General features: G+C 48.4%; 1 protein-coding gene, 1 non-coding gene and 1 pseudogene across 3 annotated transcripts in view; all 3 read right to left on the reverse strand.

The window, feature by feature from the left end:
• The window catches only part of LOC125779143 (uncharacterized), a 252,983-nt gene that overhangs the window by 103,455 nt on the left and 124,528 nt on the right, over positions 1-25,000 (reverse strand). The window lies entirely within an intron of this gene.
• LOC125779886 (large subunit ribosomal RNA) lies at positions 20,894-23,661 on the reverse strand (annotated as a pseudogene).
• Positions 24,158-24,336, reverse strand: LOC125779793 (5.8S ribosomal RNA). Its single transcript, XR_007423444.1, has one exon. It is a non-coding gene; the product is annotated as a 5.8S ribosomal RNA (ribosomal RNA).

Raw genomic sequence — 25,000 nt, forward strand, 5'->3', positions numbered from 1 at the left:
GCACTGAAATTTTCTTGTGCTCTCTCACAAAAGTTCTACCTGCGTTAGGTAGCACACACACAAACACTTTTGTCACTGCACTTAATCCCTTTTTTGGGAAATGTATATTTTCCCGCACACAATTATTTGGGTAACACCCACACTGCACATCTATTGTGTGTACACTCTTTGGGAAAAACCCACACTGTTTTTTGCGTCTATTTATCGCACACTATTTGGGAAAACCCACACTAATCACTTTATCTCGGGAAACTTTTCAAACTAAGTTGTCCCGCACTATACTTGCGTCTATTGTTCGCACAATGATGACCTTCAATAGTTTTGGCAACAAAAGCACCACAACACCGTCATCAATATTAACGCTCCGTAAAAACTGAATCGTCCGCGCACACGTCCGTTCGCTTCGGCTGTTCAAACGCAACTGAGTAGATAGGGACAACGTCCGGTGTGTTTAACGTAGGTACCTGCTGACGACAACCTTACTCTACGGTACTCAAAAGTACAACGGATCAAATCAATGCGTTGATCAGCGCCCTGAGAATGCTAAGCATTTTCAGTACCAATTGGCAGTGTGGAATGGACACACTAACCACCTTGGTAGGGTTCGAGGCCCATCTAAAACCTCTGCCGTACTATGGGTCCGGCACCCGGTTGCAATGCAACTCCACATTGAGTGATCGAAACACTCTTCCCGCGATTTGGGTATAAACCACAACCACCACGATACTCCCCAAGGGGCCTACCGCATGAGCAGGTTGGAGCGAACTCCAAGGGCTCCTGCTCCCCGTGGTACCAGAATTAAGTCTCCGGTCAGACTTCGTAGCCGAAACTACTACCAGTTGAGCTTCCATACTGCTCTGGACTGGTGACCATACCCCTCATCCCATGCACCCAGCAATTCCCCTTACCTAACCTAACCTGACTTAACCTAACGTTTCACTCAATTGACTTCGCCGCTTAAATGCCTCACGCGCAAATCTATTAAACGTCTCTAAGAGTTCGGCATTCCAGCTAGTGGAGATCACACCGCTCACATCTAGCCGTTCAAGTAGATAGGGACAACGTCCGGTGTGTTTTACGTGGGTACCTGTTGTCGACAACCTTACTCCACGGCGCTCAAAAGCACAGCGGATCAAATCAATGCGTTGATCAGCGCCCTGAGAATGCTAAGCATTTTCAGTACCAATTGGCAGTGTGGAATGGACACACTTACCACCTTGGTAGGGTTCGAGGCCCATCTAAAACCTCTGCCGTGCTTTGGGTCCGGCACCCGGTTGCAATGCAACTCCACATTCAACTGACAAAGTCAGTTCTTCCCGCGATTTGGGTTTCAACCACAACCACCACGATACTCCCCGAGGGGCCAGTCCGCATGAGCAGGTTGGAGTTACCTCCAAGGGCTCCTGCTCCCCGTGGTACCAGAATTAAGTCTCCGGTCAGACTTCGTAGCCGAAACTACTACCAGTTGAGCTTCCATACTGCTCCGGACTGGTGGCCAGCAAAGAAGGTGAGGTTGGACCCCACTAACACATAAAATACCCACAACGCAAACACCTAACACTCATACAAAAAACTAAAACCCTAATTTCCAGCTAACCGCCTTCGCCGCTTAAATAACTCACGCGCAAACAACCCTAACTGTTCGGTATTCCGACTAGTGGAGATCACACCACTAACATCTAATCGTCCATCAGTCCAGCTAATCCCCATACCACCCAGATCCCTAATGTCCGAGTACATCGGGCACTCCGCAATTAAATGCGACCAATTCTCCAACTCCGCCCCACAAAAACACCCTGACGTATCTGATAGGTGCCTCTGATGCAAAAATGCATTCAGAGGCCCATGCCCCGTAAACAAGAAACCCAGACTTAGACAGAATCTAAAATCTGGGTTATCCTCAACGAACCCCACGTCCCGAATGTACTCGTACGTCACTCGGCCGTTAGGACTATTGTCCCAACGTTGTTGCCACCTACACCTAACCCTATCATCTAGGAGCCTCTTGCTCCCTAGATATCCCTCCCTCTCCACATCATCGTCGGAAATCCAATCGTTCCGCAGCAATGACACACTCAAACCCCTTCTTAACCTGAATGCAACAGCTCTCTGTATGACAATCAGGTCAAGAGGGGGTGCACCTAACAGTACCTGCATAGCATCCGTTGAGACGGTGCAACACACAGGCAAACAGGCAAGCATCATACAACGCTGTACTGAGAGGAGTTTTTGGGACCCCAAGACAATCGTGGCTGCTTACCGCCATACAGCGGCTCCATAAGTGGCACAGGTCACAAACAAGCCGCGATATATGGTGCGAACAGCACGGCATTCGAGACCCCAATAACTCCAAAAAATTCGTCGTATTTTGCCTACGGTTGCCTGCAGATGCTCCTTCACGCTCGCAAAGTGTGGAGTAAAACACAACCTTTCACTTATGGTCAGCCCCAGATATTTGACTTGCGTCACATATCTGATGCTGACCCCGTTCACACGGACAATCGGTGGACGAGACGGCGACAATCTGCCTTTCAGCAGCATTGCCACCGTCTTTTCCATCGATATGTCAACCCCCACACCTAAGCCCCAAGAATTAACGATCTCTAAGAGATCTCCTCCCGCCCGTTCTAAATCCAACCTCGAGCGACCTTCAACCATAAGAAGAAGGTCGTCGGCATACGCGCAACATTTACAGAGTGGCTCGAGCTGCCCAAGCAGAGTGTCCATCATAAGGTTCCAAATATATGGACCACAGATGGAACCCTGCGGGCAGCCTCGAACAACTCCAATCTCCACACTCCCATTCATGCCGACAAGAGAGGCCTTTCTGTCCGAAAAATAACTCCGCCAAAGAGTAATTTCCGGACAGCCAAGCTCCTCCAGCCGTTGCAACACTCGATCCCAGCTTAGGTAGTCAAATGCCCCCTTGAAGTCAACAAATATGCCAAGGACATACTTGTTGACATTCTCCCTAACGACATTCTGCACAAAAAACCACGCGTCCTCTATACTGCGTCCTTTCCTGAACCCAAACTGCCTATCCGACCACATACCCCGCGTTAGCTCCTGAAGCCGTTCCACCATGACCCTTTCCAGCACTTTTCCAAGTACTGGAAGGAGACTGATGCCCCGATAAGATCGAGGATCGCTCCTGACCTTATCAGGGGACTTCAGGAGAGGAACAACCCTAGCACTTTTCCACTCGCGTGGAAAGTATCCCTCCCAGACGCACTTATTATAAATGGCCTCCAGGTATTCCGGAATGAACTTCCATAAGCTTTTACACATCTCTCCGTTCAAACCATCAAAACCTGGGGACCGTTTAGACCTAACCAGGCCAAAGGCGTACCCCAACTCCCCATCATCTAATGGAGGGACAGGCACCTCTTGTGCTTGAGGTACCTGCACCTCCGACCTGGGAAAGAACGCACCTAACAGAACCCCCGCACACTCTCTCCACGACGATAACAGAGTGTCACCGACGCGAAGAGAGGTGATATCCTCCCTCTTACGACCCCTGCAGATCCTATAGACCTGACCCCAGGGGTCGTTCCTATCCTCTCTTACAAAGCTCCTCCACTCTTCCTCTTTAACTTTTACTAACATTTCTTTATACTCCCTATCCGCACAACTAAATTCGTACCTAAGCTGGGACAGCCTATCAGAATTGGACCGTCGAGCGCGTTGAAACTTTCGCCTCAAACGCCTGACAGTCCTCCTCTTCAAGGTTAGCTCACGCGTCCACCATTTAATTTTACTAATCTTACGACTTTCACACCTCCTAAATACCCTATCATTTACTCCCCAAACTACCCCGTATAGACGAGCAATTTGCTCGTCAACCCCCAACTCCTCAAACTCACTAAGCGGTACATCGGATACCGCTTCCCTAACCAAGAGTCCATATTGGTTCCAGTCAGTACCAGAGGTACGCCATCGCCGCAATGGACTCTCATAAGGTGAGGGAGGAGATCGAGGGGTAACCACAATTTGAAGCAAATTATGGTCACTCAATCCCCACCCTCCCCTAACCTCCCAACTAACACTGAAAGCCCTACTTGCTGCCTCGTTCATAAGCGTCACGTCAATGTCGCTCACGCCCCCAGGCCCATCGAACGTATACCACTCGCTCGGCTCATTCAAGACGTGGAGGCTATTAGCCACCACCCATTCGCTTAATGCCTCGCCTCGACTGTGGCTTTGGTATCCAGACGAATGCCGGGATACCTTACTAAACCACATCGAGGACGAGGCATTCGCATCCAACCCTAGGATAAATGGGCTACTACTCGCAAGTAGTAGTAGCTTATCCATGTAGCCCAGGTAGGGCTCTAGGGGCTCGCTATATTTGCAATACAAACTAGCGACAATCATCCTACCGAACTCCCCTTCTACGGCTACACATATACCCAGTTGTGAAGAATCCACCACTACGCAATCGTAGCGTGGATTATTCACAACTATTGCGGCGTTAGCTCTAAGGTCGGTGAAGACCCTAAAACCCCCAGGAAGACCCCGAACCACACCATTGGTGGCGTAGGGCTCCTGGAGTAGAGCAATACCGCACCCACCCTCTACCATACAACCCCCCAACTCACACATCACGGCATAGGAGCCCTGACAGTTAAGCTGGATGATCCCACCCATCAATGTCTGGCGAGGGCGCGCTCAACAATGCCACAATATATAGGGCAGACAGCTGACATCATCAGATGCCCAGCTGGCCTACCCTTAAACTCACAGTTGCGACAATGCGGTGCATTGACGCAACTGGCAGCTTTGTGGCCTTCTTGACCGCACCTCCGACAGACATCAGACTTAGCCCTACATTCAGCCACCCTATGGTCAAATCCCATACACCGGAAGCATCCAGCGACGGGGCTATCCGGTCGCACCCTGAAGGAGAACCACTTTATGTAGCACCGACCTGCCTCCAAGAGGGCGGACATCAACTTGTCCGTACCCTCAAGGACGACATTGGTACTACCATCAGCGGCCACCTTCCAGGGACGACTGACCATCCTCACGTCAGTCCTCTGGGATGCCGGGCTGAAATCCTGGAGGTTCAGCCGGAGTAGTTCCTCCATGAATTCCTCATGGGGGATCTCCGTATGGACCCCCTGGACTACCACCCGACGACCCAACTTCCGGTTGACAGTAACGTCCAACCCCACCTCCTCAAACTTCTTATTACTCGCCATTCGTTCTCTCTCCAAAACAGAGGGAGTGCGAATGACGGCCCCACCACCCTTAATTGGTCGCACTTCGTGGACCCTCACTCCAAGTGAGGGACCCACCTCTTTGACCACTTTTTTGATAACTTCCTTAGAGGAAGTTGCAGGCCCCTTACTCCTGACCACGACCGACCAGGTCTCCACAGGCTTCGGCGTCACCGGTGCGATTGCCTCAAGCACAGGTGCTGGAGGTGCAGGCATCGGTGCCGACGGAGCCGGCATTGACCTGCTCGGCGCCGAGGAGTGACCCCCACAACTCCCCCTTAGGGCATCTACCTGACCGCGAAGATGGGCATTCTCGGTAATGACCGTCATCAGCAGCGCCTCATACTTTGAGGCAAGCTCCATCAGCCCCTTCGCGGCCCCAACATCGAAGGGACAACGTCCGGTGTGTTTTACGTGGGTACCTGTTGTCGACAACCTTACTCCACGGCGCTCAAAAGCACAGCGGATCAAATCAATGCGTTGATCAGCGCCCTGAGAATGCTAAGCATTTTCAGTACCAATTGGCAGTGTGGAATGGACACACTAACCACCTTGGTAGGGTTCGAGGCCCATCTAAAACCTCTGCCGTGCTTTGGGTCCGGCACCCGGTTGCAATGCAACTCCACATTCAACTGACAAAGTCAGTTCTTCCCGCGATTTGGGTTTCAACCACAACCACCACGATACTCCCCGAGGGGCCAGTCCGCATGAGCAGGTTGGAGTTACCTCCAAGGGCTCCTGCTCCCCGTGGTACCAGAATTAAGTCTCCGGTCAGACTTCGTAGCCGAAACTACTACCAGTTGAGCTTCCATACTGCTCCGGACTGGTGGCCAGCAAAGAAGGTGAGGTTGGACCCCACTAACACATAAAATACCCACAACGCAAACACCTAACACTCATACAAAAAACTAAAACCCTAATTTCCAGCTAACCGCCTTCGCCGCTTAAATAACTCACGCGCAAACAACCCTAACTGTTCGGTATTCCGACTAGTGGAGATCACACCACTAACATCTAATCGTCCATCAGTCCAGCTAATCCCCATACCACCCAGATCCCTAATGTCCGAGTACATCGGGCACTCCGCAATTAAATGCGACCAATTCTCCAACTCCGCCCCACAAAAACACCCTGACGTATCTGATAGGTGCCTCTGATGCAAAAATGCATTCAGAGGCCCATGCCCCGTAAACAAGAAACCCAGACTTAGACAGAATCTAAAATCTGGGTTATCCTCAACGAACCCCACGTCCCGAATGTACTCGTACGTCACTCGGCCGTTAGGACTATTGTCCCAACGTTGTTGCCACCTACACCTAACCCTATCATCTAGGAGCCTCTTGCTCCCTAGATATCCCTCCCTCTCCACATCATCGTCGGAAATCCAATCGTTCCGCAGCAATGACACACTCAAACCCCTTCTTAACCTGAATGCAACAGCTCTCTGTATGACAATCAGGTCAAGAGGGGGTGCACCTAACAAAACCTGCATCGCATCCGTTGAGACGGTGCGACATACAGGCAAGCAAGCAAGCATCATACAACGCTGTATTGAGAGGAGTTTTTGAGACCCCATGACAGTCGTGGCTGCCTCCCACCATACAGGGGCTCCATATGTGGCACAGGCCACAAACAAGCCACGATATATGGTGCGGACAGCACGACGTCCGAGACCCCAATCGCTCCTCAAAATACGTCGTATTTTGCCTACGGTTGCCTGCAGTCGCTCCTTCACGCTCGCAAAGTGTGGAGTAAAACACAACCTTTCACTTATGGTCAGCCCCAGATATTTGACTTGCGTCACATATCTGATGCTGACCCCGTTCACACGGACAATCGGTGGACGAGACGGCGACAATCTACCTTTCAGCAGCATTGCCACCGTCTTTTCCATCGATATGTCAACCCCCACACCTAAGCCCCAAGAATTAACGATCTCTAAGAGATCTCCTCCCGCCCGTTCTAAATCCAACCTCGAGCGACCTTCAACCATAAGAAGAAGGTCGTCCGCATACGCGCAACATTTACAGAGTGGCTCGAGCTGCCCAAGCAGAGTGTCCATCATAAGGTTCCAAATATATGGACCACAGATGGAACCCTGCGGGCAGCCTCGAACAACTCCAATCTCCACACTCCCATTCATGCCGACAAGAGAGGCCTTTCTGTCCGAAAAATAACTCCGCCAAAGAGTAATTTCCGGACAGCCAAGCTCCTCCAGCCGTTGCAACACTCGATCCCAGCTTAGGTAGTCAAATGCCCCCTTGAAGTCAACAAATATGCCAAGGACATACTTGTTGACATTCTCCCTAACGACATTCTGCACAAAAAACCACGCGTCCTCTATACTGCGTCCTTTCCTGAACCCAAACTGCCTATCCGACCACATACCCCGCGTTAGCTCCTGAAGCCGTTCCACCATGACCCTTTCCAGCACTTTTCCAAGTACTGGAAGGAGACTGATGCCCCGATAAGATCGAGGATCGCTCCTGACCTTATCAGGGGACTTCAGGAGAGGAACAACCCTAGCACTTTTCCACTCGCGTGGAAAGTATCCCTCCCAGACGCACTTATTATAAATGGCCTCCAGGTATTCCGGAATGAACTTCCATAAGCTTTTACACATCTCTCCGTTCAAACCATCAAAACCTGGGGACCGTTTAGACCTAACCAGGCCAAAGGCGTACCCCAACTCCCCATCATCTAATGGAGGGACAGGCACCTCTTGTGCTTGAGGTACCTGCACCTCCGACCTGGGAAAGAACGCACCTAACAGAACCCCCGCACACTCTCTCCACGACGATAACAGAGTGTCACCGACGCGAAGAGAGGTGATATCCTCCCTCCTACGACCCCTGCAGATCCTATAGACCTGACCCCAGGGGTCGTTCCTATCCTCTCTTACAAAGCTCCTCCACTCTTCCTCTTTAACTTTTACTAACATTTCTTTATACTCCCTATCCGCACAACTAAATTCGTACCTAAGCTGGGACAGCCTATCAGAATTGGACCGTCGAGCGCGTTGAAACTTTCGCCTCAAACGCCTGACAGTCCTCCTCTTCAAGGTTAGCTCACGCGTCCACCATTTAATTTTACTAATCTTACGACTTTCACACCTCCTAAATACCCTATCATTTACTCCCCAAACTACCCCGTATAGACGAGCAATTTGCTCGTCAACCCCCAACTCCTCAAACTCACTAAGCGGTACATCGGATACCGCTTCCCTAACCAAGAGTCCATATTGGTTCCAGTCAGTACCAGAGGTACGCCATCGCCGCAATGGACTCTCATAAGGTGAGGGAGGAGATCGAGGGGTAACCACAATTTGAAGCAAATTATGGTCACTCAATCCCCACCCTCCCCTAACCTCCCAACTAACACTGAAAGCCCTACTTGCTGCCTCGTTCATAAGCGTCACGTCAATGTCGCTCACGCCCCCAGGCCCATCGAACGTATACCACTCGCTCGGCTCATTCAAGACGTGGAGGCTATTAGCCACCACCCATTCGCTTAATGCCTCGCCTCGACTGTGGCTTTGGTATCCAGACGAATGCCGGGATACCTTACTAAACCACATCGAGGACGAGGCATTCGCATCCAACCCTAGGATAAATGGGCTACTACTCGCAAGTAGTAGTAGCTTATCCATGTAGCCCAGGTAGGGCTCTAGGGGCTCGCTATATTTGCAATACAAACTAGCGACAATCATCCTACCGAACTCCCCTTCTACGGCTACACATATACCCAGTTGTGAAGAATCCACCACTACGCAATCGTAGCGTGGATTATTCACAACTATTGCGGCGTTAGCTCTAAGGTCGGTGAAGACCCTAAAACCCCCAGGAAGACCCCGAACCACACCATTGGTGGCGTAGGGCTCCTGGAGTAGAGCAATACCGCACCCACCCTCTACCATACAACCCCCCAACTCACACATCACGGCATAGGAGCCCTGACAGTTAAGCTGGATGATCCCACCCATCAATGTCTGGCGAGGGCGCGCTCAACAATGCCACAATATATAGGGCAGACAGCTGACATCATCAGATGCCCAGCTGGCCTACCCTTAAACTCACAGTTGCGACAATGCGGTGCATTGACGCAACTGGCAGCTTTGTGGCCTTCTTGACCGCACCTCCGACAGACATCAGACTTAGCCCTACATTCAGCCACCCTATGGTCAAATCCCATACACCGGAAGCATCCAGCGACGGGGCTATCCGGTCGCACCCTGAAGGAGAACCACTTTATGTAGCACCGACCTGCCTCCAAGAGGGCGGACATCAACTTGTCCGTACCCTCAAGGACGACATTGGTACTACCATCAGCGGCCACCTTCCAGGGACGACTGACCATCCTCACGTCAGTCCTCTGGGATGCCGGGCTGAAATCCTGGAGGTTCAGCCGGAGTAGTTCCTCCATGAATTCCTCATGGGGGATCTCCGTATGGACCCCCTGGACTACCACCCGACGACCCAACTTCCGGTTGACAGTAACGTCCAACCCCACCTCCTCAAACTTCTTATTACTCGCCATTCGTTCTCTCTCCAAAACAGAGGGAGTGCGAATGACGGCCCCACCACCCTTAATTGGTCGCACTTCGTGGACCCTCACTCCAAGTGAGGGACCCACCTCTTTGACCACTTTTTTGATAACTTCCTTAGAGGAAGTTGCAGGCCCCTTACTCCTGACCACGACCGACCAGGTCTCCACAGGCTTCGGCGTCACCGGTGCGATTGCCTCAAGCACAGGTGCTGGAGGTGCAGGCATCGGTGCCGACGGAGCCGGCATTGACCTGCTCGGCGCCGAGGAGTGACCCCCACAACTCCCCCTAAGGGCATCTACCTGACCGCGAAGATGGGCATTCTCGGTAATGACCGTCATCAGCAGCGCCTCATACTTTGAGGCAAGCTCCATCAGCCCCTTCGCGGCCCCAACATCGAAGTTTTTGGAGTCAAACACCAACTCGTTCAACTCCCCCGTTATCCGCTTGGCAGCCGCAACATGGCTGACTGCCCCGCCCCCAACAACCACAGTACCCCTTGAGGGAACTCGCGCACCCTCCTTGTTGGCACCCGAGACGCGATTGCCCGTCCTAGCAGCGCCCCCTTTCGCGACGCCCACTCCCTTGCCCACCGTACTAGCCGGATGGACCACGCTCCCGCTACCGCTCTCTTCGTCCTTGCGCGACGATCCCGCACGCGCTACCGTTTTCTCGGCGGTGGCTGCACTGGCACTCCCGCTCCCTCCCACATTTCCCCCAACGTTACGCGGCGACCCCGCACGCGTAACCGCCTTCTCAGCGGAGGCCACACCGGCACTCCCGCCACAACTCCCGCTCCCTCCCTCGCTAACGTCGTCTTTACGCGGCGACCCCAACCGCGCCTTGCTCCTCGGTGGAGACCTTACCGTCGCTCCCGTCACCTCCCCCTCACCGCCCGACGTGGAATCATCCACGACTGTTGAAGCGGCGGATTCTCCGCTTCCAGCGAGGGCCTTCGTCCTCCTCTTCCGTCCTGGAGGCATCCTGCTTCCCGACTAACCCTCAGTCGAAACTGATCCGCTGGCGTACCACTAGCGTAGAAGGCTCACGGACAAAACAGATACTGGAGCAGCCGCTCTCCAGATACGTACGTCTGAACGCGCTGAAAAGTGCGACCCACGCAAAGGCCCGCTCAATAGCAGCGACCACCCAAACGGTCGATTAAAGCGTGCCCGCAGTGGCACAGCCCACAACCCCAACCGTGGTCAGGTTAAGGCCACTCAATTGGCCGCCGGCCGGACAAAGTCCCCGAAACGTCCGAGAGTCGACCGATGTGGCGCTGAGCCGAATCGCACCGTGGGCTAAACGGTTCGCTGGTATGACCGTTGGTCCTCGCAGGAGTCGCAATCTCCAACACTGGACAGACGCAGCACCCTTTGGGCAAACCTGTCCAGATCCTCCTGACACTGAGCCAACTAAGCGCCAGATGCTCAGCACAGTACTACTGGCGGGCAGTCTAGTCAGCAAGAGTGCCAACAACACGGAGCTAGACTGGAACCGTGCGAAACTTCCGCCAAAAACAACAACGTGGATGACCACGTTGTCCGCAAATAAAGTAATTATAAACAAAATTACTTACCGCTATATAGTTGCTGTCCGTACACAAAAATGCACAAATTGTACAAAAAATGTGTACCCGCACGAAAACACTCGCGGTCAATAACCCACGCTACCCGCAAATCGCACAAACAATTCCACCGTACCGCTACGCACACGCGCCAGGCAATAACGGTGCCAGCCAAATCGCGTAAACAAATACCCGCACAAAAGAGAATCGCAAAAATCACCGAAAAAAACACTTTGAATAAATCGCAACGATGCGCACGCACGTCTATCCGCGTCGAAAGTCAACTAACGAATGAGTAGATAGGGACAACGTCCGGTGTGTTTTACGTGGGTACCTGCTGACGACAACCTTACTCCACGGCGCTCAAAAGCACAGCGGATCAAATCAATGCGTTGATCAGCGCCCTGAGAATGCTAAGCATTTTCAGTACCAATTGGCAGTGTGGAATGGACACACTAACCACCTTGGTAGGGTTCGAGGCCCATCTAAAACCTCTGCCGTGCTTTGGGTCCGGCACCCGGTTGCAATGCAACTCCACATTCAACTGACAAAGTCAGTTCTTCCCGCGATTTGGGTTTCAACCACAACCACCACGATACTCCCCGAGGGGCCAGTCCGCATGAGCAGGTTGGAGTTACCTCCAAGGGCTCCTGCTCCCCGTGGTACCAGAATTAAGTCTCCGGTCAGACTTCGTAGCCGAAACTACTACCAGTTGAGCTTCCATACTGCTCCGGACTGGTGGCCAGCAAAGAAGGTGAGGTTGGACCCCACTAACACATAAAATACCCACAACGCAAACACCTAACACTCATACAAAAAACTAAAACCCTAATTTCCAGCTAACCGCCTTCGCCGCTTAAATAACTCACGCGCAAACAACCCTAACTGTTCGGTATTCCGACTAGTGGAGATCACACCACTAACATCTAATCGTCCATCAGTCCAGCTAATCCCCATACCACCCAGATCCCTAATGTCCGAGTACATCGGGCACTCCGCAATTAAATGCGACCAATTCTCCAACTCCGCCCCACAAAAACACCCTGACGTATCTGATAGGTGCCTCTGATGCAAAAATGCATTCAGAGGCCCATGCCCCGTAAACAAGAAACCCAGACTTAGACAGAATCTAAAATCTGGGTTATCCTCAACGAACCCCACGTCCCGAATGTACTCGTACGTCACTCGGCCGTTAGGACTATTGTCCCAACGTTGTTGCCACCTACACCTAACCCTATCATCTAGGAGCCTCTTGCTCCCTAGATATCCCTCCCTCTCCACATCATCGTCGGAAATCCAATCGTTCCGCAGCAATGACACACTCAAACCCCTTCTTAACCTGAATGCAACAGCTCTCTGTATGACAATCAGGTCAAGAGGGGGTGCACCTAACAAAACCTGCATCGCATCCGTTGAGACGGTGCGACATACAGGCAAGCAAGCAAGCATCATACAACGCTGTATTGAGAGGAGTTTTTGAGACCCCATGACAGTCGTGGCTGCCTCCCACCATACAGGGGCTCCATATGTGGCACAGGCCACAAACAAGCCACGATATATGGTGCGGACAGCACGACGTCCGAGACCCCAATCGCTCCTCAAAATACGTCGTATTTTGCCTACGGTTGCCTGCAGTCGCTCCTTCACGCTCGCAAAGTGTGGAGTAAAACACAACCTTTCACTTATGGTCAGCCCCAGATATTTGACTTGCGTCACATATCTGATGCTGACCCCGTTCACACGGACAATCGGTGGACGAGACGGCGACAATCTGCCTTTCAGCAGCATTGCCACCGTCTTTTCCATCGATATGTCAACCCCCACACCTAAGCCCCAAGAATTAACGATCTCTAAGAGATCTCCTCCCGCCCGTTCTAAATCCAACCTCGAGCGACCTTCAACCATAAGAAGAAGGTCGTCCGCATACGCGCAACATTTACAGAGTGGCTCGAGCTGCCCAAGCAGAGTGTCCATCATAAGGTTCCAAATATATGGACCACAGATGGAACCCTGCGGGCAGCCTCGAACAACTCCAATCTCCACACTCCCATTCATGCCGACAAGAGAGGCCTTTCTGTCCGAAAAATAACTCCGCCAAAGAGTAATTTCCGGACAGCCAAGCTCCTCCAGCCGTTGCAACACTCGATCCCAGTTTAGGTAGTCAAATGCCCCCTTGAAGTCAACAAATATGCCAAGGACATACTTGTTGACATTCTCCCTAACGACATTCTGAACAAAAAACCACGCATCCTCTATACTGCGTCCTTTCCTGAACCCAAACTGCCTATCCGACCACATACCCCGCGTTAGCTCCTGAAGCCGTTCCACCATGACCCTTTCCAGCACTTTTCCAAGTACTGGAAGGAGACTGATGCCCCGATAAGATCGAGGATCGCTCCTGACCTTATCAGGGGACTTCAGGAGAGGAACAACCCTAGCACTTTTCCACTCGCGTGGAAAGTATCCCTCCCAGACGCACTTATTATAAATGGCCTCCAGGTATTCCGGAATGAACTTCCATAAGCTTTTACACATCTCTCCGTTCAAACCATCAAAACCTGGGGACCGTTTAGACCTAACCAGGCCAAAGGCGTACCCCAACTCCCCATCATCTAATGGAGGGACAGGCACCTCTTGTGCTTGAGGTACCTGCACCTCCGACCTGGGAAAGAACGCACCTAACAGAACCCCCGCACACTCTCTCCACGACGATAACAGAGTGTCACCGACGCGAAGAGAGGTGATATCCTCCCTCCTACGACCCCTGCAGATCCTATAGACCTGACCCCAGGGGTCGTTCCTATCCTCTCTTACAAAGCTCCTCCACTCTTCCTCTTTAACTTTTACTAACATTTCTTTATACTCCCTATCCGCACAACTAAATTCGTACCTAAGCTGGGACAGCCTATCAGAATTGGACCGTCGAGCGCGTTGAAACTTTCGCCTCAAACGCCTGACAGTCCTCCTCTTCAAGGTTAGCTCACGCGTCCACCATTTAATTTTACTAATCTTACGACTTTCACACCTCCTAAATACCCTATCATTTACTCCCCAAACTACCCCGTATAGACGAGCAATTTGCTCGTCAACCCCCAACTCCTCAAACTCACTAAGCGGTACATCGGATACCGCTTCCCTAACCAAGAGTCCATATTGGTTCCAGTCAGTACCAGAGGTACGCCATCGCCGCAATGGACTCTCATAAGGTGAGGGAGGAGATCGAGGGGTAACCACAATTTGAAGCAAATTATGGTCACTCAATCCCCACCCTCCCCTAACCTCCCAACTAACACTGAAAGCCCTACTTGCTGCCTCGTTCATAAGCGTCACGTCAATGTCGCTCACGCCCCCAGGCCCATCGAACGTATACCACTCGCTCGGCTCATTCAAGACGTGGAGGCTATTAGCCACCACCCATTCGCTTAATGCCTCGCCTCGACTGTGGCTTTGGTATCCAGACGAATGCCGGGATACCTTACTAAACCACATCGAGGACGAGGCATTCGCATCCAACCCTAGGATAAATGGGCTACTACTCGCAAGTAGTAGTAGCTTATCCATGTAGCCCAGGTAGGGCTCTAGGGGCTCGCTATATTTGCAATACAAACTAGCGACAATCATCCTACCGAACTCCCCTTCTATTGCTACACATATACCCAGTTGTGAAGAATCCACAACTACGCAATCGTAGCGTGGATTATTCACAACTATTGCGGCGTTAGCTCTAAGGTCAGTGAAGACCTTAAAACCCCCAAGAAGACCCCGAACCACACCATTGGTGGCGTAGGGCTCCTGGGGTAGAGCAATACCGCACACACCCTCAACCATAAACCCCCCAACTCACACATTACGGCATAGGAGTCCTGACAGTTAAACTGGATGATCCCGCCCATCAGTGTCTGGAGAGGGCGCGCTCAACAATGCCACAATATATAAGGCAGACAGCTGACATCATTAGATGCCCAGCTGGCCTACCCTTAAACTCACAGTTGCGGAAATGGGATGCATTGACGCAACTGGCAGCTTTGTGGCCTTCTTGACCGCACCTCCGACAGACATCTGCTCTAGCCCTATACTCAGCCACCCTATGATCAAACCCCATGTAACGGAAGCAGCCAGCGACGGGGCTATCCGGTCGCATCCTGAAAGAGAACCACTTTATGTAGCACCGACCTGCCTCCAACAGGGCGGACACCAATTTATACGTACCCTCAAGGACGACATTGGGCTACCGTCAGCGATCACCTTCCAGGGACGACTGACCATCCTCACGTCAGTCCTCTGGGATGCCGGGCTGAAATCCTGGAGGTTCAGCCGGAGTAGTTCCTCCATGAATTCCTCATGGGGGATCTCCGTATGGACCCCCTGGACAACCACCACGATACTCCCCAAGGGGCCTACCGCATGAGCAGGTTGGAGCGAACTCCAAGGGCTCCTGCTCCCCGTGGTACCAGAATTAAGTCTCCGGTCAGACTTCGTAGCCGAAACTACTACCAGTTGAGCTTCCATACTGCTCTGGACTGGTGACCATACCCCCCATCCCATGCACCCAGCAATTCCCCTTACCTAACCTAACCTAATCTAACCTAACGTTTCAGTCAATTGTCTTCGCCTCCTAAATATCTCTCGCGCAAACCTATCAAATGTCCCTACAAGTTCGGCATTCCAGCTAGTGGAGATCACACCGCTCACATCTAGCCGTCCATTTATGTAACTAATCCCCATTCTCCTAAAGCTCCTGATGTCTGAGTACATTGCGCATTCTGCAATGACATGTACCCAATCCTCATTGCGTGCTCCACACGCACATTCGGGTGTTTCCGACAGATTCCTCCTATGCAAGAATGCATTTAGAGGCCCATGTCCCGTAAGTAGGAAGCCCGAGCTCAGACAGAATCTGAAGTCGGGGTTTCCTTCCACAAACCTAACATCCTGGATGTATTGGTAAGTCACTCGACCGTTGCTGCTATTGTTCCAACGGTTTTGCCACTTATTCCTAACTATTTCATCTAGAAGCCTCTTGCTTCCTAGATATCCCTCCCTCTCTGCATCATTGTCAGAAATCCAATCATTCTGGAACAATGACACACTCAAACCCCTCCTTAATCTGAATGCAACAGCTCGCTGTATGACAATCAGGTCAAGCGGGGGAGCTCCTAATAGTACCTGCATTGCTTCCGTTGAGACGGTGCGACATACAGGCAAGCAAGCAAGCATTATAAAACGCTGAATTTGGAGAAGTTTTCGACGCCCCCAGGATGTCGTGGCTGTTTCCCACCATACAGCGGCGCCGTAAGTGGCACAGGCCACAAACAAACCCCGATATATGGTGCGAACAGCACGACGTCCGAGACCCCAATCACTCCTCAAAATGCGTCGTATTTTGCCCACCGTTCCCTGTAGTCGCTCCTTCACAATTGCTAAATGTGGAGTGAAACTCATTCTTTCACTCATGGTCAGCCCCAGATATTTGACTTGCGTCACATACCTGATGCTGACCCCATTTAACCGGACGATTGGTGAACGGACCGGCGACAGTTTGCCTTTCAGCATCATTGTCACCGTTTTATCCATGGATATGTCCACCCCCACACCAACGCCCCAATTGTGGACAATTTCGAGAAATTGACTACCCGCCCGTTCTATTTCACTACGCGAACGACCCCCCACTAAAATGAGAAGGTCATCCGCGTATGCAGAACATTCACAGAGTGGCTCCAGCTGAGCCAGCAGGGAGTCCATCATGAGGTTCCATATATATGGACCACAGATAGATCCCTGTGGACAGCCACGAGTCACACTGGTCTCAACGCTCCCACTCATTCCAACGATAGAGGCCTTTCTGTCCGAAAAATAACTCCTCCAAAGAGAAATTTCTGGACAGTTAAGTTCCTCTAATCGTTCAATCACCCGATCCCAGATCAGGTAGTCGAATGCTCCCTTGAAGTCAACAAATATGCCGAGCACATATTTGTTGACATTCACCCTAACCGCATTCTGAACATACATCCAGGCGTCTTCTACGCTGCGTCCTCTTCTGAAACCGTATTGTCTATCAGACCACATACCGCTCGTTAGCTCCTGAAGCCGTTCCACCATTACTCTTTCCAGCACTTTTCCAAGTACTGGAAGGAGACTGATGCCCCGATAGGAGCGAGGATTGCTCCTGATTTTATCAGGGGACTTCAGGAGAGGGACAACCCTAGCTTTTTTCCACTCACGTGGAAAATAACCCTCCCAGACGCACTTATCGTAGATAGCTTCCAGGTATTCTGGAATGAACTTCCACAAGCTCTTACAGATCTCTCCGTTCAAACCATCAAGACCTGGGGATCGTTTAGATCTAATCAGGCCGAAAGCGTACCCCAGCTCTCCGTCATCTAGTGGAGGGACTGGTACCTCTTGTGCTAGAGGTGCCTGTGCTTCCGACCTGGGAAAAAACGCACTAAGAAGAGCCCTTGCACACTCACTCCATGTTGATAACATGGTGTCACCAACACGAAGAGAGGTTATGTCATAGCTTCTACGACCCCTGCAGATCTTATAGATCTGCCCCCAGGGGTCGTCTTTGTTTTGCCCCACGAAGCTTCTCCAGTCTTCTTCTTTGATTCTGAGGAGCATGTCTTTGTACTCTCTCATCTCAGTACTAAGATCATGCCGAATCTGGGCCAACCTATCGGAATTGGACCGTCTAGCACGTTGAAACTTCCGTCTCAAACGCCTGACAGTCCTCCTCTTTAGGGTTAGCTCGTGCGTCCACCATTTGAGCTTTTTGCCGCGGTAGCTTTCGCTTTTCCGCAGCAATCTGTCGTTTACACCCCAGACTAAGGCGTTTAGCCGAGCGATTTGATCGTCAACACCCAGATCCCTGAATTCACTAAGCGGTATTTCTAATACCGCTTCCCTGACAGATAGTCCATATTGGCTCCAGTCGATACCAGAGGTACGCCATCGCCGCAATGGACTAACATGATCCGAGGGAGGAGATCTGGCAGTAACCATAATTTGGATCAAATTATGATCACTTAGGCTCCATCCTCCTTTTATTTCCCACGTGACGTCAAACGCTATGCTAGCTGCCTGATTGATGAGGGTAACATCAATATCGCTAGTACCTCCTGGCCCATCGAATGTGTAAAATTCGCTGGGCTCATTTACTACGTGGAGGCTATTAGCTACCACCCATTCACTGAGTGCCTCGCCTCGACTGTGGCTTTGGTATCCGGCCGAATGCCGGGATACCTTACTAAACCACATTGAAGATGAGGCATTCGCATCTAGCCCAAGGATAATTGGGCTACCACTCGCAAGTAGTAGTAGCCTATCCATGTAACCCAGGTAAGGCTCTAGGGGTTCGCTAAATTTGCAGTACAAACTAGCGAAGACCAGTTTACCGAACTCTCCTTCTATAGAGACGCAAACTCCCAGCTGTGAAGAGTCCAGAACTACACAATCATAGTTCGGATTGTTCACAACAATTGCGGCGTTAGCCCCGAGATCTGAAAATATCCTAAAACTGCCAGGGAGACCCCTAACCACACCATTAGTGGCATAGGGCTCCTGGAGCAAGGCAACACCGCACCCACCCTCAGTCATATAACTCCCCAATTCGCACATAACGGCGAATGACCCCTGGCAATTGAGCTGAAACAGCGCGCCCATTAATGCCTAGCAAGTGCGCGCTCAACTATGCTACAGTATACTGGGCAAGCAGCGGACAACGTAAGATGTCCAGCCGGCTTACCCCTGAGGTGGCAGTTGCGACAATGCGGGGCATTGCTGCAACGTGCAACCTTGTGACCCTCTTGGCCACACCTTCTGCAGACATCGGACTTGGCCCGACAATCCGCAACCCGATGGTCAAAGCCCATACACCGGAAACAACCGGCAACTGGGCTATCCGCACGAACACGGAAGGAGTTCCACCCCACGTAGACCCTCCCTGCCTTCAAAAGAGATGAGATCACCTTGTCCTCTCCTTCTAGGACGACGTTCGTCGTACCACCCGTCTTAACCGTCCAGGACTTGCTTACCACACTGATGTCGGTCTTCTTCGCCTCCGGGCAACTCTTCTTGATGCTGTGCTCGAAGAGTTCCTCCATGAACTCCTCAAGCTTGAAATGGGTGTGCACACCCTGCACAACGACCCTTTTCCTCCTCTTCTTGTTGACGGTCACACTAAGACCGACCTCGGCAAATTTGGTGTTTTTCATCACCATATCTCTCTCCTTGATGGAAGGGGTCCGAATGACCACACCACCCCCTTTCATGGCCTTTAGTGTGTGCACACGCACGCCAAGAGAAGGACCCACTTCAGTTTCCACTTTCTTCGCCACCTCCTTTGATGAAGTGGCAGGAGTATTACTCCTAACCACAACAGACCAGGTCTCTACCGGTCTGGGCATTTTTGGTGCTATTGCCTCTAGCACTGGTGTCGGTGGGGTAGGCGCCGAAGACGATGCAACTAATTGCATATGCTTGTGGGATGGCCCACAACTCCCCTTCAGGCCGTCAATTTGCCCACGAAGATGGGCGTTCTCCTCCATTATGGAAATGAGCATGTCCTCATACCTTGATGCTAGGTCCAACACCCTCTTTGTTGCTGGAGTCCCCAAGCCCGCCTCTAAAACTACATCCCTGATGTCACCGGATATAGCTCTCATAGTTTTCACTTGCGGGGAAGTATCCCAACCCATAACGTCCCCTGTACTTACTTGTACCTCTGTTGGCGCTGCTGCCGCCTTCTTTGCGATGCCTCCACAAGCTGGGAGCTTCTCCCCGCCACTGCTGACCTTCCGGCTAACCTCCTGTGCATCCTTGGCAGTGCTGCTGTCACTGTCCGAGGAGCTGCAACTGTTCCTACGCTTCTTGTCCTCCTTAGGTGACCCTTTACGGGCCTTCTTTTTCGGCGGTGGCGGCTTCATTGGTGGTCCCTCGGAGTCCGAAGAAGCCTCCACTTCTACCGTCGTGACGTACTCGTCCATCTCTTCTCCTTGGGATTTGGATCCCTTCCTCTTTGGAGGCATTTCTGCCCCACAAAATTTCCCCGAAATGTGAAAGCACTACACAACACTGTTTTTGCACTATTCTCTGTATGGCAAAACCCAAGCGGATTAAGGAAAAACCCAAACCTCCGCGGGTTTATTTGTGCACTAGAATTTTCTTGGCACTGTCACTGCACTGTGTAACACACACACACACACACTGTCCTTCCACAAAACTTCTACCTGGGTTAGGTAGAACACACACTTTTTTTGGCACTATCGCAGGGGATTAGTGCTTAGTGTAGCATACACACACTATATTCAAGGTCACTATTTTTGGTATTTCACACTTTTTGGCACTATCGCAGTGGATTAGTGCTTTGTGTAGCATACACACACTATATTCAAGGTCACTTTCCTTTTTTTTGTCACTGTTATGCACAATTTTACACTTCTTTGACACTTTTGCTAGTGTCCTTCACTTTGTGTGGCAAAAATACACACACAATTTTCGCACTGTCACAACTATTGTCACTATATCGATCGTTGATCGCCACAATGCTTTACTAGCTCGCGTTTTTCCGCGCACACGTCCGTTCGCTTCGGCTGTTCAAACGCAACTGAGTAGATAGGGACAGAGGGAATCTCGTTAATCCATTCATGCGCGTCACTAATTAGATGACGAGGCATTTGGCTACCTTAAGAGAGTCATAGTTACTCCCGCCGTTTACCCGCGCTTACTTGAATTTCTTCACTTTGACATTCAGAGCACTGGGCAGAAATCACATTGTGTCAACACCCGTTAGGGCCATCACAATGCTTTGTTTTAATTAGACAGTCGGATTCCCCAAGTCCGTGCCAGTTCTGAATTGATTGTTAATTGATAATCGTTATAATTTAAAAAGAATACATATCTTACGATATAATCCTTTAAAAATTTTAGCAAGAAAGTTCCACAATTGGCTACGTAACTACTATCCGGGGAACAAGAACCGAAATTCTCTATTTACCCAGAACGAGTACATAAACCATGGTATTGCTTCCCAATCAAGCCCGACTATCTCAATCTTCAGAGCCAATCCTTATCCCGAAGTTACGGATCTAATTTGCCGACTTCCCTTACCTACATTATTCTATCGACTAGAGACTCTTCACCTTGGAGACCAGCTGCGGATATTGGTACGGCCTGTTGAGAAGTTTGCGTAACCCCACCATAAATTTTCAAGGTCCGAGGAGAAAATATCGACACAACAGTAAATGTCATGCTCTTCTAGTCCATCTACCATATCTCTCTTCGAAAGACTTCCATGGTAGTACGACTATAAAACAGAAAAGAAAACTCTTCCGATACCTCTCGACGGCTTCTTTATGGTCGTTCCTGTTGCCAGGATGAGCACAAGGCCCATTTTTAATAACAAACGGATACTCAACAGGTTACGGAATTGGAACCGTATTCCCTTTCGTTCAAAATTATTCAAGTGTTTAATTACTATGAAATAAAAAAATTAAATTTCACTTCATTTCATTAAAACTTGAAAATTTTCGGCTTTCGCCTTGAACTTAGGACCGACTAACTCGTGATCAACCACTGTTCACACGAAACCCTTCTCCACTTCAGTCCTCCAAGGTCTCATTCGATTATTTGCTACTACCACCAAGATCTGTACCAATAGCGGCTCCATGCAGGCTTACGCCAAACACTTCTAAGCACACCATTGTACCCTCCTACTCACTAAAGTTTCAAAATTTATAATCCAACCGAAATTGTATTATAAATCATCTACTTTAGCGGTAATGTATAGGTATACAACTTAAGCGCCATCCATTTTAAGGGCTAGTTGCTTCGGCAGGTGAGTTGTTACACACTCCTTAGCGGATTACGACTTCCATGTCCACCGTCCTGCTGTTTTAAGCAACCAACGCCTTTCATGGTATCTGCATGAGTTGTTAATTTAGGCACCGTAACATTACGTTTGGTTCATCCCACAGCGCCAGTTCTGCTTACCAAAAGTGGCCCACTGGGCACATTATATCATAACCTCAACCTTCATATCAAGAAAGGTGAGGTTCTTACCCATTTAAAGTTTGAGAATAGGTTAAGGTCGTTTCGACCCTAAGGCCTCTAATCATTCGCTTTACCAGATAAGATTATTTTACATAATATTTAAATGCACCAGCTATCCTGAGGGAAACTTCGGAGGGAACCAGCTACTAGATGGTTCGATTGGTCTTTCGCCCCTATACTCAATTCTGACAATCGATTTGCACGTCAGAACTGTTTCGGTCTTCCATCAGGGTTTCCCCTGACTTCAACCTGATCAAGTATAGTTCACCATCTTTCGGGTCACAGCATATATGCTCAAGGTACGCTCCAGTTAGAGGTATAAATAATAATAAATTACCATTATACATAACTATATGGAACGCCCCGGGATTGAATTAATAGTGTAATACACTAAAAATTAATCCCATACAGTTAAGTTAATTACGCCATTAGGTTTAATATAACCCAATGACTTGCACATATGTTAGACTCCTTGGTCCGTGTTTCAAGACGGGTCCCGAAGGTATCCTGAATCTTTCGCATTGTTAATCATATAAATGCATACAATTAATATTAAAATCAATGATAATAATATTATTGTAAAATTCAAAAGAATTTTAGCATTATATATAATAAAATCTATCAACACTTTATCAAATCATCAGTATTTATTCTATGTTAATAAGCTAAAAGCAAATTAATTTGAATAAACTTAAAACCAATGATCTTTTGATAAATACTTTATTATGTTAATAGATTACAATGTCCTTATATGAAAAAAATGCACACTATTACTATAATATTTAAAATTAAATACCACAGTTATAATGATGAATTTTTCATAATGGATATTCAGGTTCATCGGGCTTAACCTCTAAGCAGTTTCACGTACTATTTAACTCTCTATTCAGAGTTCTTTTCAACTTTCCCTCACGGTACTTGTTTACTATCGGTCTCATGGTTATATTTAGTTTTAGATGGAGTTTACCACCCACTTAGTGCTGCACTATCAAGCAACACGACTCTTTGGAAATATCTTTCTAGTAATCATTAACGTTATACGGGCCTGGCACCCTCTATGGGTAAATGGCCTCATTTAAGAAGGACTTAAATCGTTAATTTCTCATACTAGATATTAAGATATTCCATACACTGCATCTCACATTTGCCATATAGACAAAGTGACTTAGTGCTGAACTATTTTCTTTTCGCTCGCCGCTACTAAGAAAATCCTTGTTAGTTTCTTTTCCTCCCCTCATTAATATGCTTAAATTCAGGGGGTAGTCCCATATGAGTTGAGGTTGTATAAAAAATTTATTATTATTATTATTTTTTTTTTTTTTTTTCGCTATTTTAAAGAAACATATTTTATATCTCGATACCATTTTATAAATTTCTAATAATAAACATAAAATCTTTTCATCCCAATTCAAATTATTAATACATTTCATATTATTAAAATATATATAATTTTAAATCACTCCACTTTTTAAATAAATACCATTAGGGACTTAAGGTCTAGGTCACAATATGAATATATTTTATGCTAGACTGTCCTCGTAATGTATTTATTTAAATATATTTTAAATAATATTGAAATTTTTTTTTTATTTTGGGAATACTAAGATTCTCATTTATTATAAAATTTCGTTCAAATATGAGGTATTCAAGAATATATTGTATATATTTCTTTTTATGCTATTAATATTATGGATTGGAAAACACAATCCAATAATATACCATATGCTTAAATTCTTTTAATTAACTAAAAGAATAAGCAACTAATTTAGCATAGTCTTACAACCCTCAACCATATGTAGTCCAAGCAGCACTTTAAAATTAATTAAAGTACATAACAGCATGGACCGCAATATGCGTTCAAAATGTCGATGTTCATGTGTCCTGCAGTTCACACGATGACGCACAGTTTGCTGCGTTCTTCATCGACCCATGAGCCGAGTGATCCACCGCTTAGAGTAAAAATTTTTTGTGTTTTTTGATTCAAAGTCAAGAGTTTTTAATTTATTGAAAGAATAATAATAATAATATTTATAACAAATTTTTAAAATAAAATTCCAACACATCTTTCAATAAATTGTAATTTTAAACCCAAACATTTGCAAGCTGCGCATGTCTTAGGTCAACAAAAACAGCAATACCAGTTTTTAGTTATTCTCTTTTATTTGTGCATTTAACCATAACTTCTTGAATAAAAACAGACCAGAGTATATTTATATACTATACTACGTATATGATATGTATATAATACATATACTTATACTAACGTATATGACACATGTATATAACATATACTTAAACACAAATAGAAAATAACCATAAAAAAGGAATTGCACGTTAATGTGAACAAATTAACTTATCATTTTTATAATAATAAGTACAGCTATATATGTTTAAAGGTTTTTTAGCGTTCAAATACAATGTATGCGAAATTCCCAATATATGTATAATATACTGTTCATAATGCATTACAAGGAGTAAAAAAAAAAAAAAGAAAAAAAAGAAAAACACTCAAATATGTTTTATACGAATTATTGATATACCCATAAGATTTATATAATAATTATCAATAATTCAAAACATATCGAATGAAAAGAACAAAAAGAAAAAAAAATGTATATTTTT

This window comes from Bactrocera dorsalis, chromosome 6 (genome assembly GCF_023373825.1).
Source record: "Bactrocera dorsalis isolate Fly_Bdor chromosome 6, ASM2337382v1, whole genome shotgun sequence".
Taxonomy (NCBI): Eukaryota; Metazoa; Arthropoda; class Insecta; order Diptera; family Tephritidae; genus Bactrocera; species Bactrocera dorsalis.